We start from the raw sequence: 18419 nt of genomic DNA on the forward strand, positions 1-18419 counted from the left end.
TACCTTCGAAGTGAACTGGGGACCACGGTCAGAGACAATGTCCAGGGGAATCCCATGGGGTCGGACGACGTGGGAGACGAGAAGGTCCGCCGTCTCGGCTGCAGAGGGGAGTTTGGTGAGGGCAACAAAGTGGACGGCCTTGGAAAACCGGTCGACAATGGTCAGAATGGTGTCATTGCCTTGGGACACGGGGAGGCCAGTTACAAAGTCCATTGCAATGTGGGACCAAGGTCGGCCGGGGACAGGAAGGGGGCGCAGGAGACCTGCTGGAGGGCGATGGAGAGCCTTGCTGCGGGCGCAGGTGGTGCAGGCTGCCAAGAACTCTCTGGTGTCTACCTCCATGGTGGGCCACCAGAAACCCCTGCGGATGAAGGCCGCCGTTCGGTAGACACCGGGGTGGCAGGCAAGATGGCTGGAGTGGCCCCACTCCAGCACCTGGGGCCGGACAGAGGGAGGCACAAATAGCCCGTTCCGGGGTCCATTGCCTGGGTCGGGCTGGGCGCGCTGGGCCCTTCTCACCACTGATTCGATGGCCCAGGTGCCGACACTCACCACCCGGGCCGGGGGAAGGATGGTGTCTTGGGCGTCAGGGGACCCCACGGGAAACAGACGGGAGAGGGCGTCTGCCCTGACGTTCTTGGTGCCCGGGCGGTAGGTGAGGGTGAAGTCGAACCGGCTGAAGAAGAGAGCCCAGTGCGCCTACCTGGGGTTGAGCCTCTTAGCCGTCCGTACGTAGGTCAGGTTCTTGTGATCGGACCATACGATGAACGGCTGCCCTGCTCCCTTCAGCCAGTGTCTCCACTCCTCTAGGGCGGCGTGGACGGCCAGCAACTCCCTGTTGCCGATGTCGTAATTCTTCTCCGCAGGACTGAAACGCCGGGAGAAGAAGGCGCACGGGTGGATCTTCTGGTCCTCCTCCGACCGCTGGGAGAGGACGGCTCCCATGCCCGTGTCCGATGTGTCCACCTCCACGATGAACTGCCTGCACGGGTCCGGGTGGGCGAGCACCGGAGCCGTTGTGAACAGCCTCTTCAGGGCCAAGAAGGCGGCTTTTGCCTCCGAGGTCCAGAAGAAGGGGCGGAGGTTGGAGGTGAGTGCAGTGAGGGGGGCGGCCACACGGCTGAACCCCCAGATGAAGCGCCGGTAGAAGTTTGCAAACCCCAGGAAGCGCTGGAGTTGCGTCCTGTTGGTGGGCCGTGCCCACTCCTCCACTGCTCGGGTCTTCCTGGTGTCAGTGCGGACGAGCCCCTTCTCCACGATGTGGCCAAGGAACTCCACGGAGGCGGAGTGGAACACGCACTTCTCGGCTTTCACGAAGAGCCTGTTCTCCAGCAGCCGTTGGAGGACCAGGCGGACATGCTGGTGGTGTTCCTCCTCAGTCCTGGAAAACACGAGGATGTCATCCAGGTACACCACCGCGAACGTGTTCAGCATGTCCCGGAGCACGTCGTTGACCAATGCCTGGAAGACGGCCGGGGCGTTGGTGAGGCCGAAGGGCATAACGAGGTACTCGAAATGCCCTAGGTGGGTGTTGAAGGCCGTCTTCCATTCATCCCCCTCCCGGATGCGCACCAGGTGGTACGCGCTGCGCAGGTCCAGCTTCGTGAACACCGTGGCGTGAGTGAGTGGCTCGAACGTGGAACTCATAAGGGGGAGTGGATATTTATTTTTCACCGTGATATTATTTAGCGTTCGATAATCTATGCAAGGCCTCAGGCTGCCCTCCTTCTTTGCCACAAAAAGGAAGCCCGCCGCCACCGGGGAAGACGAGGGCCTTATGATTCCTGAGGCCAGGGACTCTGTGATATAATTGCGCATAGCCTCCTTCTCCGGGACAGATAGGTTATACAACCTACCGGTGGGAAGGGCGGCCCCGGGAAAGAGATCTATGGCACAATCATAGGGACGGTGAGGGGGGAGGGAAAGTGCACTGTCTTTACTAAATACAGGGGCTAAATCGTGATAAATGGAAGGAACACCAGTGAGATCCGTGGGAGGAGGCACGGGTCTGAGGCCGCTGGACGGGGAGTGGGCGGAGCGAAGGCAGTTGGCATGACACGCAACGCTCCAACCCAAAATCCGCCCTGTAGACCAAGAGATGTAGGGATCGTGCCATTCCAACCACGGTCTTCCTAACACCAGGGGCGCTGTGGGGGCGTGCAAAACCAAGAAACGGATAGCTTCCACGTGATTACCCGAAAGCGTGAGGGTGAGGGAAGCAGTGCTGTGTGTGATCTTACCAAGTGAACGACCATCTAGGGCTTGGGCTGTGAGGGGTGTGTCTAGGGGGACGAGTGGAATGCCGGCCTGCCGGGCCAGCGAGATGTCCATCAAACACTCGTCCGCCGCCGAATCCAGGAGTGCACCAACAGACAGTGAGTGGTTACCTCAGGTGAGAGTGACCGGAAAAAGGTGGTTGTGCTCCTTCTTGGGCTGGGGCTGAGGAAGGGTCGTCAGGCTCACTAGGACACCCCTCACTAGTGAGCCGGGTCTTTTTGGGCGAGTCGGGCAGGCCTTGATATAGTGGCCCGACCTCCCGCAGTAGAGGCAGAGGTGGCCATGCATCCTCTGCTCCCTAACCTCCAGCGGGAGCCGTGACCGACCCAACTGCATGGGCTCCTCCTCCGGCCTGGATCCAGAAGCCACCCAGGGTTGCGAGGGGGAATGTGAGGGTGGAGAGAGCCCACGGGACGCTGACCCAGGGAAGGCACCGGTAGGACGGACGGGGGTTGGTCTATGGGAGGGGCCAGCGCGCGGTGCGCGTTCCTGGCGCCGCTCCCGCAGCCGTTCGTCCATCTGGAGGGCGAGGGTTACGAGCTCGTTGAAGGAGGCAGGGCGGTCCCGAACGATGAGATCTTTGATGGGCTCGCTCAGCCTCCTCCTGTACGCGCTCTTGAGCGCAGTGTCATCCCACCCACTGTCTGTCGAGAGTATCCTTACCTCAAAGGAATAATCTGCCACCGACCTGGCTCCCTGTTGGATGGAATGGAGGCGGCTGGCAGCGTCCTGCCCGTCAGCTGGGTGGTCGAACACCAGATTGAACTCGCGGCGGAAGGCACCATAGTCCGAGGCGAGCTGCTCGGTATGGCCTACCGCCGCTATGGCCCAGCTGAGGGCTTTGCCGGTGAGGAGGGACATGACAAGGGCTACCTTGGTCTCTCCTGTCCTATACCTAGCTGGCTGGTGTTTGAACAGGAGCTCACACTGACCAAGGAAACCCCTGCACAGCTCGAACTCGCCACCGAAGGCCTTGGGGCAGGGGAGGTTAGGCTCGCACCGGGGGTCCAGTGGGGGAACTCGGAGGAGGGGGAACGTCGGGACCAGAAACGGGGAAACCGGAGGCCGAGCTGGGGGCAGAGACCGAGGCCAGGGCAGGGTGGTCACTCATCCTGGAGACCGCTGTGGAGAGTGCAGCGATCTGCGCGGTGAGGGCATCTAACGCGCTCGTCGCGGCCTGGGAGCCGGACTGAAGATCGCTGATCTCTCCGGTGACACGGGTGAAGGCAGTAGTGAGCTCTGAGCGGAGAGAGGCAAGTTGGCAACTGTGACTTCTTACTACTGCCTCTAGGGGGACAGGGCTCTGGAGCGTCACAGGGACCGTCCGCTCCTTGGGTTTGCCTGGGTCCATAATGGCTTCGACGTTCTGTTATGCTCGCGCACCAGAACCTGACCCGTGTGGCGAAACCCAAGACAGACAGACGCGAGATGACTTCAAAATCTACAAAGGGGGGTTTTATTGTGGGAGGGGAATGTATGGGGAAAAAAGGCGTTCTGTTAGTGGGATGTGTAAATAAACTATGTGTGGTGTCCCGTGGTTTGCGTGTATAACTATGTGTGAGTTTTTTTAGCCTATGTATGGTGCTGTATGTAAATGACCAGGGGGTGTTGAAAAAATGTGCGTGCACCTGGCGAGAAAGTCCAGTCCGTGATCCAAGAGGGGTTGTCCGAGAAAGTCCAGGTCCGAGATCCGGGAAGTCGAGTCCGAAAGGAGGGGTCCAGATAGAGGGACAAGGGGGGAGATCGCACCTGGTGGGGGAGATCGCACCTGCACCTGGTGCAGTGCAGCGCTCGTCTCCTCCGAGCGCTCGGATGTTTCCGGCACGTCCGAGCTGGGGGAGTGGCTTGAACGTGCCGGGGAGGCAGCTCGGGGCGGTGCAACCACAACACTGGGGAATAAACAGAATGCAAGGAACGCTGGAGGGCTTGTCAGAACTTTACCGCAGGGTTCAGTACGTCGAAGCACTGAGAGACGTTCTGGGAGGCTTCTTGTAGAGGGCTGCCTGATTGCCACAGGTGTGCCTGATGGATGATGGCAAACGCCTGGTGCAGTGCAGCGCTCGTCTCCTCAGATCGCGACCCGAGCGCTCGGATGTTTCCGGCACGTCCGAGCTGGGGGAGTGGCTTGAACGTGCCGGGGAGGCAGCTCGGGGCGGTGTAACCACAACAGGTTCCTTTACATTACTTGATGACCACTACAGCAAAGATGCAAAACGTGCAAGAGAAGCTCGCAGGTCTGCCAATGAAAGATTGGTGGACTTCATCACGAAGCTGAAGGGGTCGGACAAACGGCTACTGGTATGATCAGTGTTGTAGTCGAGTCACTGAACCTCGAGTCCGAGTCGAGTCATCAGTGCTCAAGTCCAAGTCGAGTCACGAGTCATGAAAATCAGGACTCGAGTCGGACTCGAGTCCGAGTCCTGGACTCGAGTACTACAACACTGGGTATGATACCAATAATAATAATGCTTGGACATAAAAACAATTCTAATTGCAAAAAAGATGTTGTGGTTACACCGCCCCGAGCTGCCTCCCCGGCACGTTCAAGCCACTCCCCCAGCTCGGACGTGCCGGAAACATCCGAGCGCTCGGCTCGCGCTCTGAGGAGACGAGAGCTGCACTGCACCAGGTGTTTGCCATCATCCATCAGGCACACCTGTGGCAATCAGGCAGCCCTCTACAAGAAGTCTCCCAGAACACCACTCCGGGCTTCGACGTACTGAACCCTGCGGTAAAGTTCTGACAAGCCCTCCAGCGTTCTTTGCATTCTGTTTATTCCCCAGTGTCTTATCTTCGTGTCTCTGTTTCCTCCCAAGACTTTCCTTCCGCGACTTCCACGGCTCCCCGCGTCTCCCTCGTCCCCAGCGACCTTCACGTTTTTCCCCTGACCTCTCCTGCGATCTCCCCTCTTGTCCCTCTACCTGGAATCCCTCCTTTCGGACTCGACTTCCCGGATCTCGGAGCCGGACTTCCTCGGACAACCCCTCATGGATCACGGACTGGACTTTCTCGCCAGGTGCACGCACATTATTTCAACACCTCCTTGTCATTTACATACCGCACCACACATAGGCTAAGAACACTCACACATAGTTATACACGCAAACCACGGGACACCACACATAGTTTATTCACACATCCCACTAACGGAACGTTTTTTGCACCATACATTCCCCTCCCACCATAACACCGCCCTTTTTGGATTTCGAAGTCATCCTGTATCTGTCTGCCTTGGGTTTCGCCACACGGGTCGGGTTCTGGTGCGCGAGCATAACAAAAGATGATCAAAGCCTGATCTTCTGCAGCGCATTTATTTGACATGGTCTTTGTTTCTGTAGGAAATAATCACAGGTGAAGGCAGCTCCAAGTGGCTGGTGAATTTCAGGTCTACGAAACCAGACAGGGTCTTCACCTACCTGGAAGAGGACGACCAAATTGATGAAGCTTTTAAGCACATCAACTTGGTCCTCAAAGGAGCAACAAAATGTGCACCTTATGTCGACAGAGTTCCAGAGAGTCAGCTTCGTGTTGGATGTGCTGATGCCTAAGGTGAGGTTTAACTCCACCATCTAATCTTAGTTACATTGATTTCAACTCAACCATCTGATCTTAGTTACATTGATTTCAATACTTGTCTGTTTATCCAGTCATCAAAGCCTGTATTATAACTGTTAAAGGGCATTCCGCGATTTAGTGAATGGGTTATGCTCGCCCCACCACTAATTTGTATTGTGTTGTAAATATGGGAGCCCTTTTAACTGGAGGTTATCTATCTCTACCAGGCCATTGTCCACGCTCTTGTGGCAGTGGACAACCTCTCTCTAGCTGAGGCAAAGAGAAGATTTAACGCGGGACCATTGTATGATGAAAGGTACAAATGTCTGAAATCAGTCTACCACTTTGTTCCTAACACCCCCTAGCTGTGTTAATATTCATGATACACCATGACTTCTCATGTCCCATCGATTGTATTTCTTCTCTCCTTTTCTCTCTTTTCTTTTCCCAATGTATTCTTTAGTGAAGTGCAAGAATTTAATGATATTATCAAGATGCAGAAGAAGCAGTAGATCGACGCCGAGCATTTATATTTTTATTTCTATTTTATTTTTATTTTATTTTATTTATGTTTATTATTATTGTTATTGTAACCGGTTATTTTCTTGCCCGGTGCGGGATTCGAACGGAGTGTACTGCACCACAAGGCGACATCACTAACCGCTCGGCTAAAGGGTCAGACCCGTTAGCTAGGGACTAACGTGTCTTATTAATAGTTTACATTATTATTATGTAAAACCTCAACCACATTCTGTAAAATGCTGAACCCGATGATAACACTGAAAAATAATAAAATAAATTGCTTAAAAAAGAAAAGAAAAGAAAAAAAGAAATGTGCGTCTGCCTTGGGGGCCCTCCACCCCGGGGACCCCCACCAAGCCCCTGGTCACAGATGTTTACCATGTGAAGATGTCAAATGTTGCGCACAATGTCACATGAATAAAGATTATTGTTATATTTAACCATATTATCAAGAGACAGTGGATCGAGGCCGAGCATAAAGGCAGGGGTGACTTGCATGTGTAAATGTATTGTTTAGTGTGTTAATTTTATTCTTTGACATTAACTAGTTCAACAAGCCTGTTCATTGACCGTTATTCGCATCGCATACGTGAACGTGTTCTTTCACAGTAGCCTTGGTTAAGTTTAGTCTCTTTACACAATACTGAGGTGCTTTGATAACAACATGTACAAATATGTGTACTGGTTTATTTACATGGATAGACAACATGAATGTAATGGTTAGAAATGTGCGTCTGCCTCAGGGGCCCTCCATCCAGCCCACCACCCCGGGGACCCCCACCAAGCCCCTGGTCACAGATGTTTACCATGTGAAGATGTCAAATGTTGCGCACAATGTCACATTAATAAAGATTATTGTCATATTTAACCCAATTTATTGTTTGTACATGCATATTAATCCTTAATAGAGTGGGATATCCCACTGTTATTATGGCTAAAACAAATGGTCTCATTGTCATATGTAGCTTAGACTGTGTGCACAACGGCACTGGTAATTGTAAGATTTGACTTGTATGAGAGGAAATGCCAAATTTCTCAATTGAGTACACATCACATTCGGGATCAGCTTGATAGGTTTTGAAGGTATTTTACGTTTAGACATTGAATACTAAAAGCCTATGTTGACTTAACTACTACTTCACCTGGGCCCTATACTACAAAGTGAGTTGGTGTGTGTTTGTAAGTTTCGGTAGATAGCCCCTTCAGTCTCATTTGTCCCAGCAGTAGATAATGGCAGGTTTTATGGGTGTGTTTAAACTGTGGTTAGATAAGGCACCATGTTATCAGAGCCTGTGTATTGTGCTCACAGTGTTTGCTCAAAGGGGCATCTGTTTGCCATTGAGTCTAGGTTATTTTGCCCTCAATGGGCTTCTGTAAATCTTACCATAATTGTTACACATTCAGGCAGTGACTTTCTGTATCCGATAATAACTGATGAATGAGGGTCGAGTCGTTAGAAAAATAGCCCACATTCTAACCATCCATAGCAAACGTTAGCTGGCATTCGCTAGTGTTGTTAGACATCTAGCTAACGTAACACAATTGCTAACATTGTTGGCTAACGTTATCTAGCCAACGTATCGCTATTGTTGTGCCTCCTGCGCATGCTCCTGTCAACTGCGGAGGTGCCTCTTGGGCATGCTCCTGTCAACTGCCTCTTGCGCATGCTCCTGTCAACTGCGGAGGTCACGCGATGGTCCTGTCAACTGCGGGGGGGCCTCTTGCGGAGGTCCGCCATTTTGTCTGCAGCCAGCTACTCTTGGAACGCGGCGCAGGAGTTAGCGGAAGTCAACGTAACACATTAACATAACGCGGTGGCGCAGGAGTTAGCGGACGTGGAGACGTAACAAGGGCATTTGATCTTACACCACTGGTACATTACCTGTTTTAAAGCACCGCATTACAAATCCAAAGTTATCAAGCAGTACAGGATCATTGTGGTCTGCAACTGTCACAGCACATCCAAAGCAACATTTCAGACCGTCATGACCCGCTCCACATCCTAGCTCATGTTTTATGAGTTTTTCATATTCCCCAGTGTTTCCTGTTTTATTGTGGTATTCACGTGTGTCTCGTTTTCAGATGCCACTTCCTGTCAAGTTTCCCTTCTGTGTGATTACCGGCCCCGCCCTAATGTGTTGCACCTGTGTGTCATCATCTCCCCCATGTGTGTATTTAAGCCATGCGTTTCTCCCTCATGCTGCCAGTTCGTCTTTACCCCGGTGATGAGCCTGACGCCTCTGCCTGAGCTGACTGGTTGCCGTGTAGCGACCCTTTTTGCCCGGTTAAACCTTTTTGGAGCTTTTGCTGCCTGTGTCAGTCTGCTTTGTGGGTCCTTTGTCATTGTGAACCTATAAACTGGCCACATTATGGACTCCGCAGACTCAGCCCGGTTCGTACTGCTCTGCAAGCTAGGACCAGCGACGGCATTGCTAGAAGACAGATGTAAGGATTTGAATTACGATTCACATAAAACACAGGCTTATATTGATAATTACCACAGTTACATCAGATTTATATGGATGCATCAAAGAGTTCAGTAAATAGAGTAGAGTTTATTGTTCCAGAATTTCATATTAAAGTAGGGGGAAAGGATCAATGAGGAAATATCGGTATACACGGCAGAAATGCTTGCAGTATTGTCAGCAGTGCAGTGGATAGAGGAAACGACGAGGAAATGAGGGTAAGGGTTTTGCCTGCTCAGGTAGACAATCCCGCAGCAACAGACTAATTTCACGGTAGCCAAGCTTACCCCGGCAGTGGCATTTCTGATGGAAATTACCGCGCTTCTCGGAGTGAAAGGTTTGGATAAACGTAACGGATTGCTCTTTCTACATCTTTTGCTTAGGGTTCGGGTGGGGTTAGGCTGCTCAGGCTGAGGATCCCACAGAGAATACCACAGCAACAGAGACTAACTTTGCGGTAGCCAAGTTTACCACGGCAATGGCATTTCTGATAGAAAGTATCGAGCTTTTCAGAGTGAAAGGTTTGGATAAAATTAATGGATGGGTTTTTCTACATCTTTTGGTTAGGGAAGGGTATGGTTAGGGAAATAGTTTTATCTGCTCAGGCAGACAATCCCACTTTGATGACCACAGAGACTAACTTTTCGCGAAAGCCAAGCTAACCACGGCAATGGCATATCTGGTGAAAAGTACTGGGCTACTCGGAGTGAAAGGTTTGCATAAAATTAATAGATGGATCTTATTACATCTTTCGGTTGGGGTAGGGTTAGGGTACAGGTTTTATCTGCTCATGCAGACCTTAGTTTCTGTGGGATTGTCTGCATTAGATAAAACCCTAACCAAAAGATGTAGAAAGAGCCATCTGTTAAGTTTATCCAAAACTTCACTCCGAGAAGTTCGGTACTTGACATCAGAAATGCAAGTGCTGTGGTTAGCTAGGCTACCGTGAAGCGTTAGTCTAATTTCCTGTGGTATTATTTGCGGGATTGTCTGCCTGAGCAGATAAACCCCCCAGCCCTAACCTAAGACCCTTACACGAAACGTATCCCAACTTTAACAGAAAGATGCAGAAAAAGCCATCCGTTAATTACATCTAAACATAAAGCTCGGAGATGCTCGGTACTCTCCATCAGAAATGCCATTGCCGTGGTTTGCTTGACTCCCGCTAAGATTTAATCCCACAAAGAACACCATAGCAACAGAGACTGTCTTGGTGGTTGCCAAGCTAACCACGGCAATGGCATTTGTGATGGAAAGTGCCGAGCTTCTGGGTATGAACGTTTTGTGTAAAATTATCGGATGGCTCATTCTACATCTTTCGGTTGGGGTTTTATTTGCTCAGGCAGACAGTCTCTGTTGCTGTGGTATTCTCTGTGGGATTGTCTGCCTTGGCAGATAAAACCCTAACCGGAAGATCCATCCGTTAAGTTTATCAAAAGCTAACCCTAATCGTAACCCTAACCAATAGATGTATAAGACTATACTTTAATGCAGGGGTGTCAAACTCGAGGGTCGCAGTGTCTGTAGGTATTTGTTGCAACCATGCACTACACCACCTGATTTTAAACTAGTTCCTTTCCCTCCTTGATTCAGGAGGTGAACTAATTAGTTAAATCAGGTGGTGTAGTGCACGGTTGCAACAAATACCTGTGGCCCTCGAGGCCAGAGTTTGTCGCCCCTGCTTTAATTAATAATTTCTGTAATTCTTGAGAAATGTGTTGCTAAAGTGTGAGTCCTGCCACCCACGATGATGAGCTGCGGTGGCTCTTGTTGAGCAGGAAGCTAGTACAGAGAAGTGGTTTAATCACAAACTCTGTGCTTTTGGTGTCTGTGCAATGTTCCTTTATGGGGGCATCAAGGAAAGGAGTGGATCAGAGTTAATTTTTTTTAAATGCAGAGCCACTAGCCAATTTTATCAAATCCAAGCCCTAAACCTTAATCCTAACCCTAAAAACACTACACTGCAATTGCAGACAACTTTTAAAAAAAAAAATCAGTTATAATGCCAACAACTTTCCAAGTTTAAAGCAGGATAAACTAATCGAGATAGAAGACAACAGCAGATTGATAGTAAAGAGAAACATTCAAATTGACCCTAACCCATCAAACTCAAACCCTAATCCTGGGAGTATCTCCAAGCCAGCACTTGGGCAGTAACGGAGGCACTCGGGTGGCATGCGTTGGTACAGGCATTCAACCATAACCTTTCACTCTGAGAAGCTGGGTGCTTCGATCAGAAATGCCATTTCCGTGGGTAGTTTGGCTCCCGCTAAGAGTTAATCCCACCGAGAATACCATAGCAACAGAGGCTGTCTTGGCAGTTGTCAAGCTAACCACAGCAATGGCATTTCTGATGGAAAGTATGGGTTGGGATAGGTTTAGTATAAGGGTTTTATCTGCTCAGGCAGACAGTCTGTTGCTGTGGGATTGTACTTCTGAGCAGGAAAAACTCTCACCTTAACCCTATGCCAACCCTGACCAAAAGATGTAGAACGAGACATCCGTTAATTTTATTCAAAACGTTCATTCTGAGAAACTCGGTACTTTGCATCAGAAATGTCGTTGTAAGCTTGGCTACTGCTAAGTTGGTCTCTGTTGCTGTGGTATTCTCTATGGGATTAACTCTTAGCGATAGCCAAGTTAACCCCTGCAATAGCATTTCTGATGGAAAGTACTGAGCTTCTCAGATGAAATGTATGGAAGGCTCATCCTATATCTTTCGGTTAGTATTGGGGTAAGGGTTTTATCTGCTCAGGCAGACAGTCTCTGTTGCTGCGGTATTCTCTTTGGGATTGTCTTCCTTAGCAGATAAAGCCCTAACCAAAAGATGTAGAAAGAGCCATCTGCTAAATTTATCCAAAACTTTCACTCTGAGAAGCTTGGTACTTGACATGAGAAATGCCATTGCCGTGGTTAGCTTGGCTACTGCCAAGAGTTAATTCCACAGCAGTAGAGACTAACTTAACGTAACCAGGCTATCAACGGCAATGACATTTCCGATGGAAAGTAATTGAGCTTCTCGGAATGAAAGTTTTGGATAAAATTAACAGCTATCTCGTTCTACATCTTTCGGTCAGGGTTGGCGTAGGGTTATGGTGAGGGTTTTTCCTGCTCAAAAGCACCAGTCCCACAGAGAATACCACAGCAACAGAGACTGTGTGCCTGTGCACATAAAACCCTTATACTAAACCTATCCCAACCCTTAAAAATGTAGAAAGAGCCATCCATTAATTGTATACAAACCTAAAGCTCCAAGACACTCAGTATTTCCCATCAGAAATGCCATTGCCGTGGTTAGCTTGACTCCTGCTAAGAATTAATCCCACAAAGAATACCATAGTAACAGAGACTGTCTTGGCGGTTGCCAAGCTAACCACTGCAGTGGTGTTTCTGATGGAACGTACAGAGCTTCTCGGTGTGAAAGGTTTTGATAAAATTAACGGATAGCTTATTCTACATTTCTCTTAGACTTGGGGTAGAACTAGGGTAAGAGGTTTCTTTTTTTTTTTTTTGCTCAGGCAGCCAGTCTCTGCTGTAGGATTGTCCGCCCTACCAGATCAAACCCCAGCCCTAACCGTAAGATCCATCCGTTAAGCTTATCCAAACGTAATCCTAACCAAAAGCTCAGAAGACTATTTTCAGCGATCATTTCTGCCGTTCTCAACTTGAAATGTGATTCCCGCCAGCCACGATTATGGGCTGTCGTGAATCTTCCTGAGCACAAAGCGGGTACAGAGAAGTTGTTTAATGACAAACTCTGCTTTTATGACCGTTGAGTGCTCCTTTTATGGGAGCTTCGAGGAAGGGGCGCATTCTGAGGGGTTAAAAAGCGGGGAAAATTCAGAAATCCACCAGTTTTATCCAGACCTAAACCCTTAGTCCTTACCCTAAAAACATTAAAGTGCAATAGAAGACAACTTCAAAAAAGAAGCTTATATTGCTCTAAACCCCACCAACAACTTTTCAAGCTTAAAGCAGGGTAAACTAATCAAGATGGCAGACAATGGGAGGTGAATTGTAAAAAAGAAACATCCAAATTTACCCTATCCTTAATTCATCAGACTCTATCCATATCCCTAACTCTAATTCTGGGAGTATCTCCAAGCCAGCACTGGCACTCTGGTGACACGCGCTGGCCCGGGCATTCAACTCTAAACTTTCACTCTGAGAAGCTCAGTATTATCCATCAGAAATGCCATTGCCATGGTTCGCTTGCCTACTGCGAAGAGTTAGTCTCTGTTGCTGTAGTGTTCTTTGTTGGATTGTCTGCCTGAGCAGGTAAAATCCTACCCCAACCCAAAGGTGTGGAAAGATCCGTCAATTAATTTTATCTAAAACTCACTCTGAGAAGCTCGGTGCTTTCCATTATAAATACCATTATCGTGGTTAGCTTGGCTACTGTGAAGAGTTAGTCTCTATTGCTGTGGTATTCTCCTGTAGGATTGTCTTTCGGAGCAGATAAAACCCTTACCCTAATCAAAAGACATAGAGCCACCCATTAAGTTTATCCAAACCTGATCCTACTATCAAATCAATTTTATTTGTATAGCCCAATATTACAAATGTATCTCAGTGGGCTTAACCGCAACACAACATCCTGTCCTTAGACCCTCTCATCGGATAAGGAACAACTCCCTAAAAAACCCCTTTAACAGGGAGGAAAAAATAGGAAGAAACCTCAGGGAGAACAACAGAGGAGGGATCTCTCTCCCAACACGGACAGCGTGCAATGGATGTTGTGTTCACGCAATTTACATAATACAACATTGAAAGAGGTTAACAGAATTTTAATGGACATAAAATTTATGAAGAACGTGATGTGCCATTTCAGGAATCATTTTTGTACTTTTTAACTTGAGATGTTTCTAAAGTGAGTCCTGCCACCCACGATGATGAGCTGTGATGCTTCTTCCTGAGCATAAAGCAGGTATAGAGAAGTGGTTTAATCACAAGCTCTGTGCTTTTGTGGAATGAAGCATGCTCTGAGTGGTAAAATGCAGAGAGCCATCAATTTTATTTAAACCTACCCCTAAAAACAAACTGCCATAGCAGTGAACTTAAAAAAAAATCATTTATAATGCTCCAACCCCCACCATCAATTTTTCAAGTTTAAACGGGGTAAACTAATCAAGATACAAGACAGTGGGAGATCAATCGTAAAGAAGAAAAAACATCCAAATTGAGCCTACCATTAACCCATCAAACTCTCTCCATAATCCTAATCCTGAGGGTTTCTCCAAGCCAGCGCTTGGGCACTGTCCACCTGAACAGGTAAAACTTTACTCTAACCCAAACCCTACCGAAACATGTAGAAAGAACCATCCGTTAATTTGATCCAAAACTTTCACTACGAGATGCTTGGTACTCTCCCTCACAAATGACGTTGCTGTGGTTAGTTTGGCGACCGTGAAAAGTTAGTCACTGATTCTGTGGGATTGTCCGCCCGAGCAGATGGTACTTAACCCCAACCGAAACGTAGAAAGACCCTCCTGTAATATTATTCAAAAGTTTTACTCTGAGAAGCTCGGTATTTTCCATCAGAAATGCCATTGCCATGGTGAGCTCTGCTGCTATGAAGAATTAGTCTCTGTTGCTGTGGTATTGTCTGCCTGAGCAGGTAAAACACTTACCCTAAGTCAACCGAAACATGTAGAAAGAGCTGTCTGTTTATTTTCTCTAAAACCATTATGCTGAGAAGCTCGGTACATTTCAGCCTCATTGCCATGGTTAGCTTGGCTACGATGAAGAATTAGTCTCTGTTGCTGTGGGATTGTCTGCCTGAGCAGGTAAAACACTTGTCCTAACCAAACTGAAACTTGTAGAAGAGCATCTGTTAATATTATCCGAAACTATCACTACAAGAAGCTTGGTAATTTCTATTAGAATTGCCATGGTTAGCTTTGCTACTGCGAAGAGTTAGTCTCGCTGTGGTATTCTCTGTGCGATTGTCTGCCTGAGTTGATAAAACCCTTACCTTAAGCGAAACATGTAGAAAGAGCGATCCGTTGATTTTTATCCAAATTTTTCACTTGTGAAGCTCAGTACTTTACATCGGAAACGCCACTGTCGTGATTAGCTTGGCTACCATGAAGAGTTGGTCTCTGTTGTGGTATCTTCTGTGGGTTTGTCTGCCTGAGCAGAAAAAACCCTTACCATAACCCTACCCTAACCATAGATGTAGAAAGAGCCAACCCTTAGTTTTACTCCGAGAAGCTCTGTGCTTTCCATCTGAAATGCCATTGCCGTGATTACCTTGCCTATCGCGAAGTTATTACCTGTTGCAGTAGTATTCTTTGTAGGATGTTCTGCCTGAGTAGGTAAAACCCTTACCCTATCCCAACCGAAACATGTAGGAAGAGTCATCTGTTAATTTTATCCGAAACTATTAATCCATGAAGCTCTGTACTTTCCATCAGAAATGCCATTGCAGTGGTTGGCTTGGTTACTGCGAAGAGTTGGTCTTGTTGCTGTGGTATTCTCTGTTGAATTGTCTGCCCGAGCAGGTAAAACACTTACCCTAACCTAACTGAAACATGTAGAAAGAGCAATCCGTTAACTTTATCAAAAACCTTCATTCGGAGAAGCTCGGTGCTTTCCATCAGTAATGCCATTGCCATGATTGGCTTGGCTACCATGAGGAGTTGGTCTCTGTTGCTGTGGTAGTCTCTGTGGGATTGTCTGCCTGAGCAGGTAAAATCCTTACCCTAACCAAGCCGAAACGTGTAGAAAAAGCATACACAGTAAAAAATGGAGTGTTAATTTTAACTCGGAGTGTACAAATGGATCCTTTCGGTTCCATTTATACACTCTCAATTAAATTAACACTCAGAATTTTACTGTGTGCGTTTGTTACGGCTTGCCCATCCCGCGCCTGCAGCTCGTCAGGGCTGGGCTTAGTCGTCAGGGCTGGGCTTAAGTTTGCTCGTCTCCCGGAGCCCGTTGCCAGTTCGTGCCGTAACATCCTTGTTGAAGTGGTTACACTTCTCTGTTTATTCTCTCCGAGTTTATCTCAACCCGTGAATTTGCTATTTTCTCCGGAGTTTTTTTCCCTGCAGAATCATCCTGCTGTGTCCGCAATTTGGATTACCTGTGAGATTTTCTCTGTTTGTTGGTGACTACCCGCAAAGCGACTCGCCGGACTCTTTTCGTTGCCGTGTATGTTGTCCCGTTGGACCTTTGTATGAACCGTAAATAAAGTACGCCACTTTCGGCAAACTCTTTCTCTGCTTGGTGTCGTGCGCTTTGGGTCTTCCACAAACCCTAACAGCGTTAATAGTATCTAAAACTCCCACTAGAAGCTTGGTATTTTCCATCAGAAATGCCATGGTTAGTTTGGCTACGGTGAAGCCATATTCTGTGCGATTGCCTGCCTGAGCTGATGAAACGCTTATCCTAAGCAAAACATGTAGAAAGGGCCATCCGTTAATTTTATCAACAACTTTAACTCCCAGAAGCTCAGTACTTCCATCAGAAATGGCACTGCCGTGGTTGGCTTGGCTATCGTGACGAGTTAATTTCTGTTGCTGTGGTATTCTCTGTGCGATTGTTTGCCTGAGCAGATAAAAAGATGTTGCTAACCGAAATGCGTAGATAGAAAACCTGTTAATTTTATCAAAACCTTTTCACTCGAATAAACTCGGTTCTTTCCTTCAGAAATGCTAATGCCGTGGTTGGCTTGGCTACCACGAAGAGTTGGTCTCGGTTGCTGTGGGATTGATTGCCTAAGCAGATAAAGCCCTTATTGTAACTGTACCCTAACCAGAAGCTTAGAAAAAGCCAACCCTTAATTTTATCCAAAAATTTTACTCTTAGATAGCTTGTGTATTGCGAAGGTACTCTCTCTTTAAGTGGCATTCTCTGTAGGATTTTCTGTCTGAGCAGGTAAAACCCTTACCAAACCGAAACATGTAGAAAGAGCATATGTTAATATTATCCGAAACTATCACTCTGAGACGCTCGGTACTTTCCATCAGAAATGCCGAGGTTAGCTTTGCTACCATGAAGTTAGTCTCTGTTGCTGTGGTACTCTGTGGGATTGTCTGCCTGAGCAGGTAAAACCCTAACCAAACCATACATGTAGAAAGAGCATATGTTAATATTATCCAAAACTATCACTCCTAGAAGCTTGGTACTTTCCATCAGAACTGCCATTGCCGTGGTTAGTTTGGCTACTGCGGAGAGTTGGTCTCTGTTGCTGTGGGATTGTCTGCCTGAACAGGTAAAACACTTGGCGTCACCCCAACCAAAAGTTGTAGAAAGAGCCAACCCTTAATTTTATCTAAACGTTTTACTCTGAAAAGCTCTGTACTTTCTATCTGAAATGACTTTGCCATGGATATCTTGGCTACAGCTAAGAGTTATTCTCTGTTGTGGTTTTCTTTTTGTGGGATTGTCTGACTGAGCAGATAAAACCCTACCTCAACCGAAATATGTAGAAAGCACTGTCTGTTAATTTTATGCAAAAGTATTACTCTGAGAAGCTCTGTACTTTCCATCAGAAATACCATTGTTGTAGTTAGCTTGGCTGCCATGAAGAGTTGGTCTCTAATTGCTGTGGCATTCTCTGTAGGATTGTCTACCAGAGCAGATTAAAACCCCCATACCCTAGCCGAAAGATATAGAGCCACCCGTTAAGTTTAGCCAAACCTTATCCTAATCTTGGGGATAATTTGTTTAGTTCTTATCTTGAGAAATGCTTTTCTAAAGTGAGTCCCGCCACCCACGATGATGAGCTGGGGTGCTTCTTCCTGCGCACGAAGCTGGTACAGAGAAGTAGTTTAATCACACGCGCTATGCTTTTGGTGACCGTTCAGTGTTCCTTTTATGGGAACATCAAGGGAAGGAACATGTTCTGAGTGGTAAAAATGCAGAAATTCATCAATTAATTTTATCTAAAACTTAGTCCTAACCCTAAATAATTAAATTGCAGAAAAGTTCAATTCAACCAAAAAAATATTTGTATTGCAAAACCCACCAACAACTCTTCAAGTTTAAAACAGGAAAAACTAATCAAGATACAAGACAACGGGAGATCGATTGTAAAGAATAAACATCCAAATTGACCTTATACTTAACCCATCAAACTCTATCCATATACCTAAACCTGGGGGTATCTGTAAGCCAGCACGTGGGTGCTGGCGAAGGCACTCGGTTGACATGCGTTGGCTCTGGCATTCAGCCTGAGCAGGTAAAACCTTTACCCTAACATAAACCCCAACCCAAACTTCTTGAAAGAGCCATCTGTTAATTTTATCCATAACTGTCACTACGATAAGCTCGGTACTTTCCATCAGAAATGCCTTTGCCGTAGATTGGCTACTGCGAAGAGCTAATCTCTGTTGCTGTGGTAATTTCTGTGGTATTTCCTGCCTGAGCAGATAAATCCTTTACCCTAACCAATACATGCAGAAAGAGCCATCCGTTAATTCTATCCAAAACCTTAATTTCGAGAAGCTCTGTACTTTCCATCAGAAATGCCATTGTTGTAGTTTGCTTGGCTACTGCGAAGAGTTACTCTGTTGCTGTGGTATTATTCATAGTTTTCATTCACGTGACTGATGTGGGCAAAACAAAGTTCCAACAGTGGAAACTGTAGAGCAG

The 18419-nt window shown here is 47.5% G+C and overlaps 4 pseudogenes; all 4 read left to right on the plus strand.

Annotated features, from left to right (window-relative positions):
- Positions 1 to 10506: 10506 nt before the first annotated feature.
- LOC130132080 (small nucleolar RNA U3) lies at positions 10507 to 10690 on the plus strand (annotated as a pseudogene).
- Positions 10691 to 12447: 1757 nt separating this feature from the next.
- On the plus strand, positions 12448 to 12642 carry LOC130132084 (small nucleolar RNA U3; annotated as a pseudogene).
- Positions 12643 to 13636: 994 nt separating this feature from the next.
- LOC130132083 (small nucleolar RNA U3) lies at positions 13637 to 13810 on the plus strand (annotated as a pseudogene).
- Positions 13811 to 17480: 3670 nt separating this feature from the next.
- On the plus strand, positions 17481 to 17679 carry LOC130132082 (small nucleolar RNA U3; annotated as a pseudogene).
- Positions 17680 to 18419: the final 740 nt, after the last annotated feature.

Source organism: Lampris incognitus, unplaced genomic scaffold (genome assembly GCF_029633865.1).
Source record: "Lampris incognitus isolate fLamInc1 unplaced genomic scaffold, fLamInc1.hap2 scaffold_104, whole genome shotgun sequence".
NCBI lineage: Eukaryota > Metazoa > Chordata > Actinopteri > Lampriformes > Lampridae > Lampris > Lampris incognitus.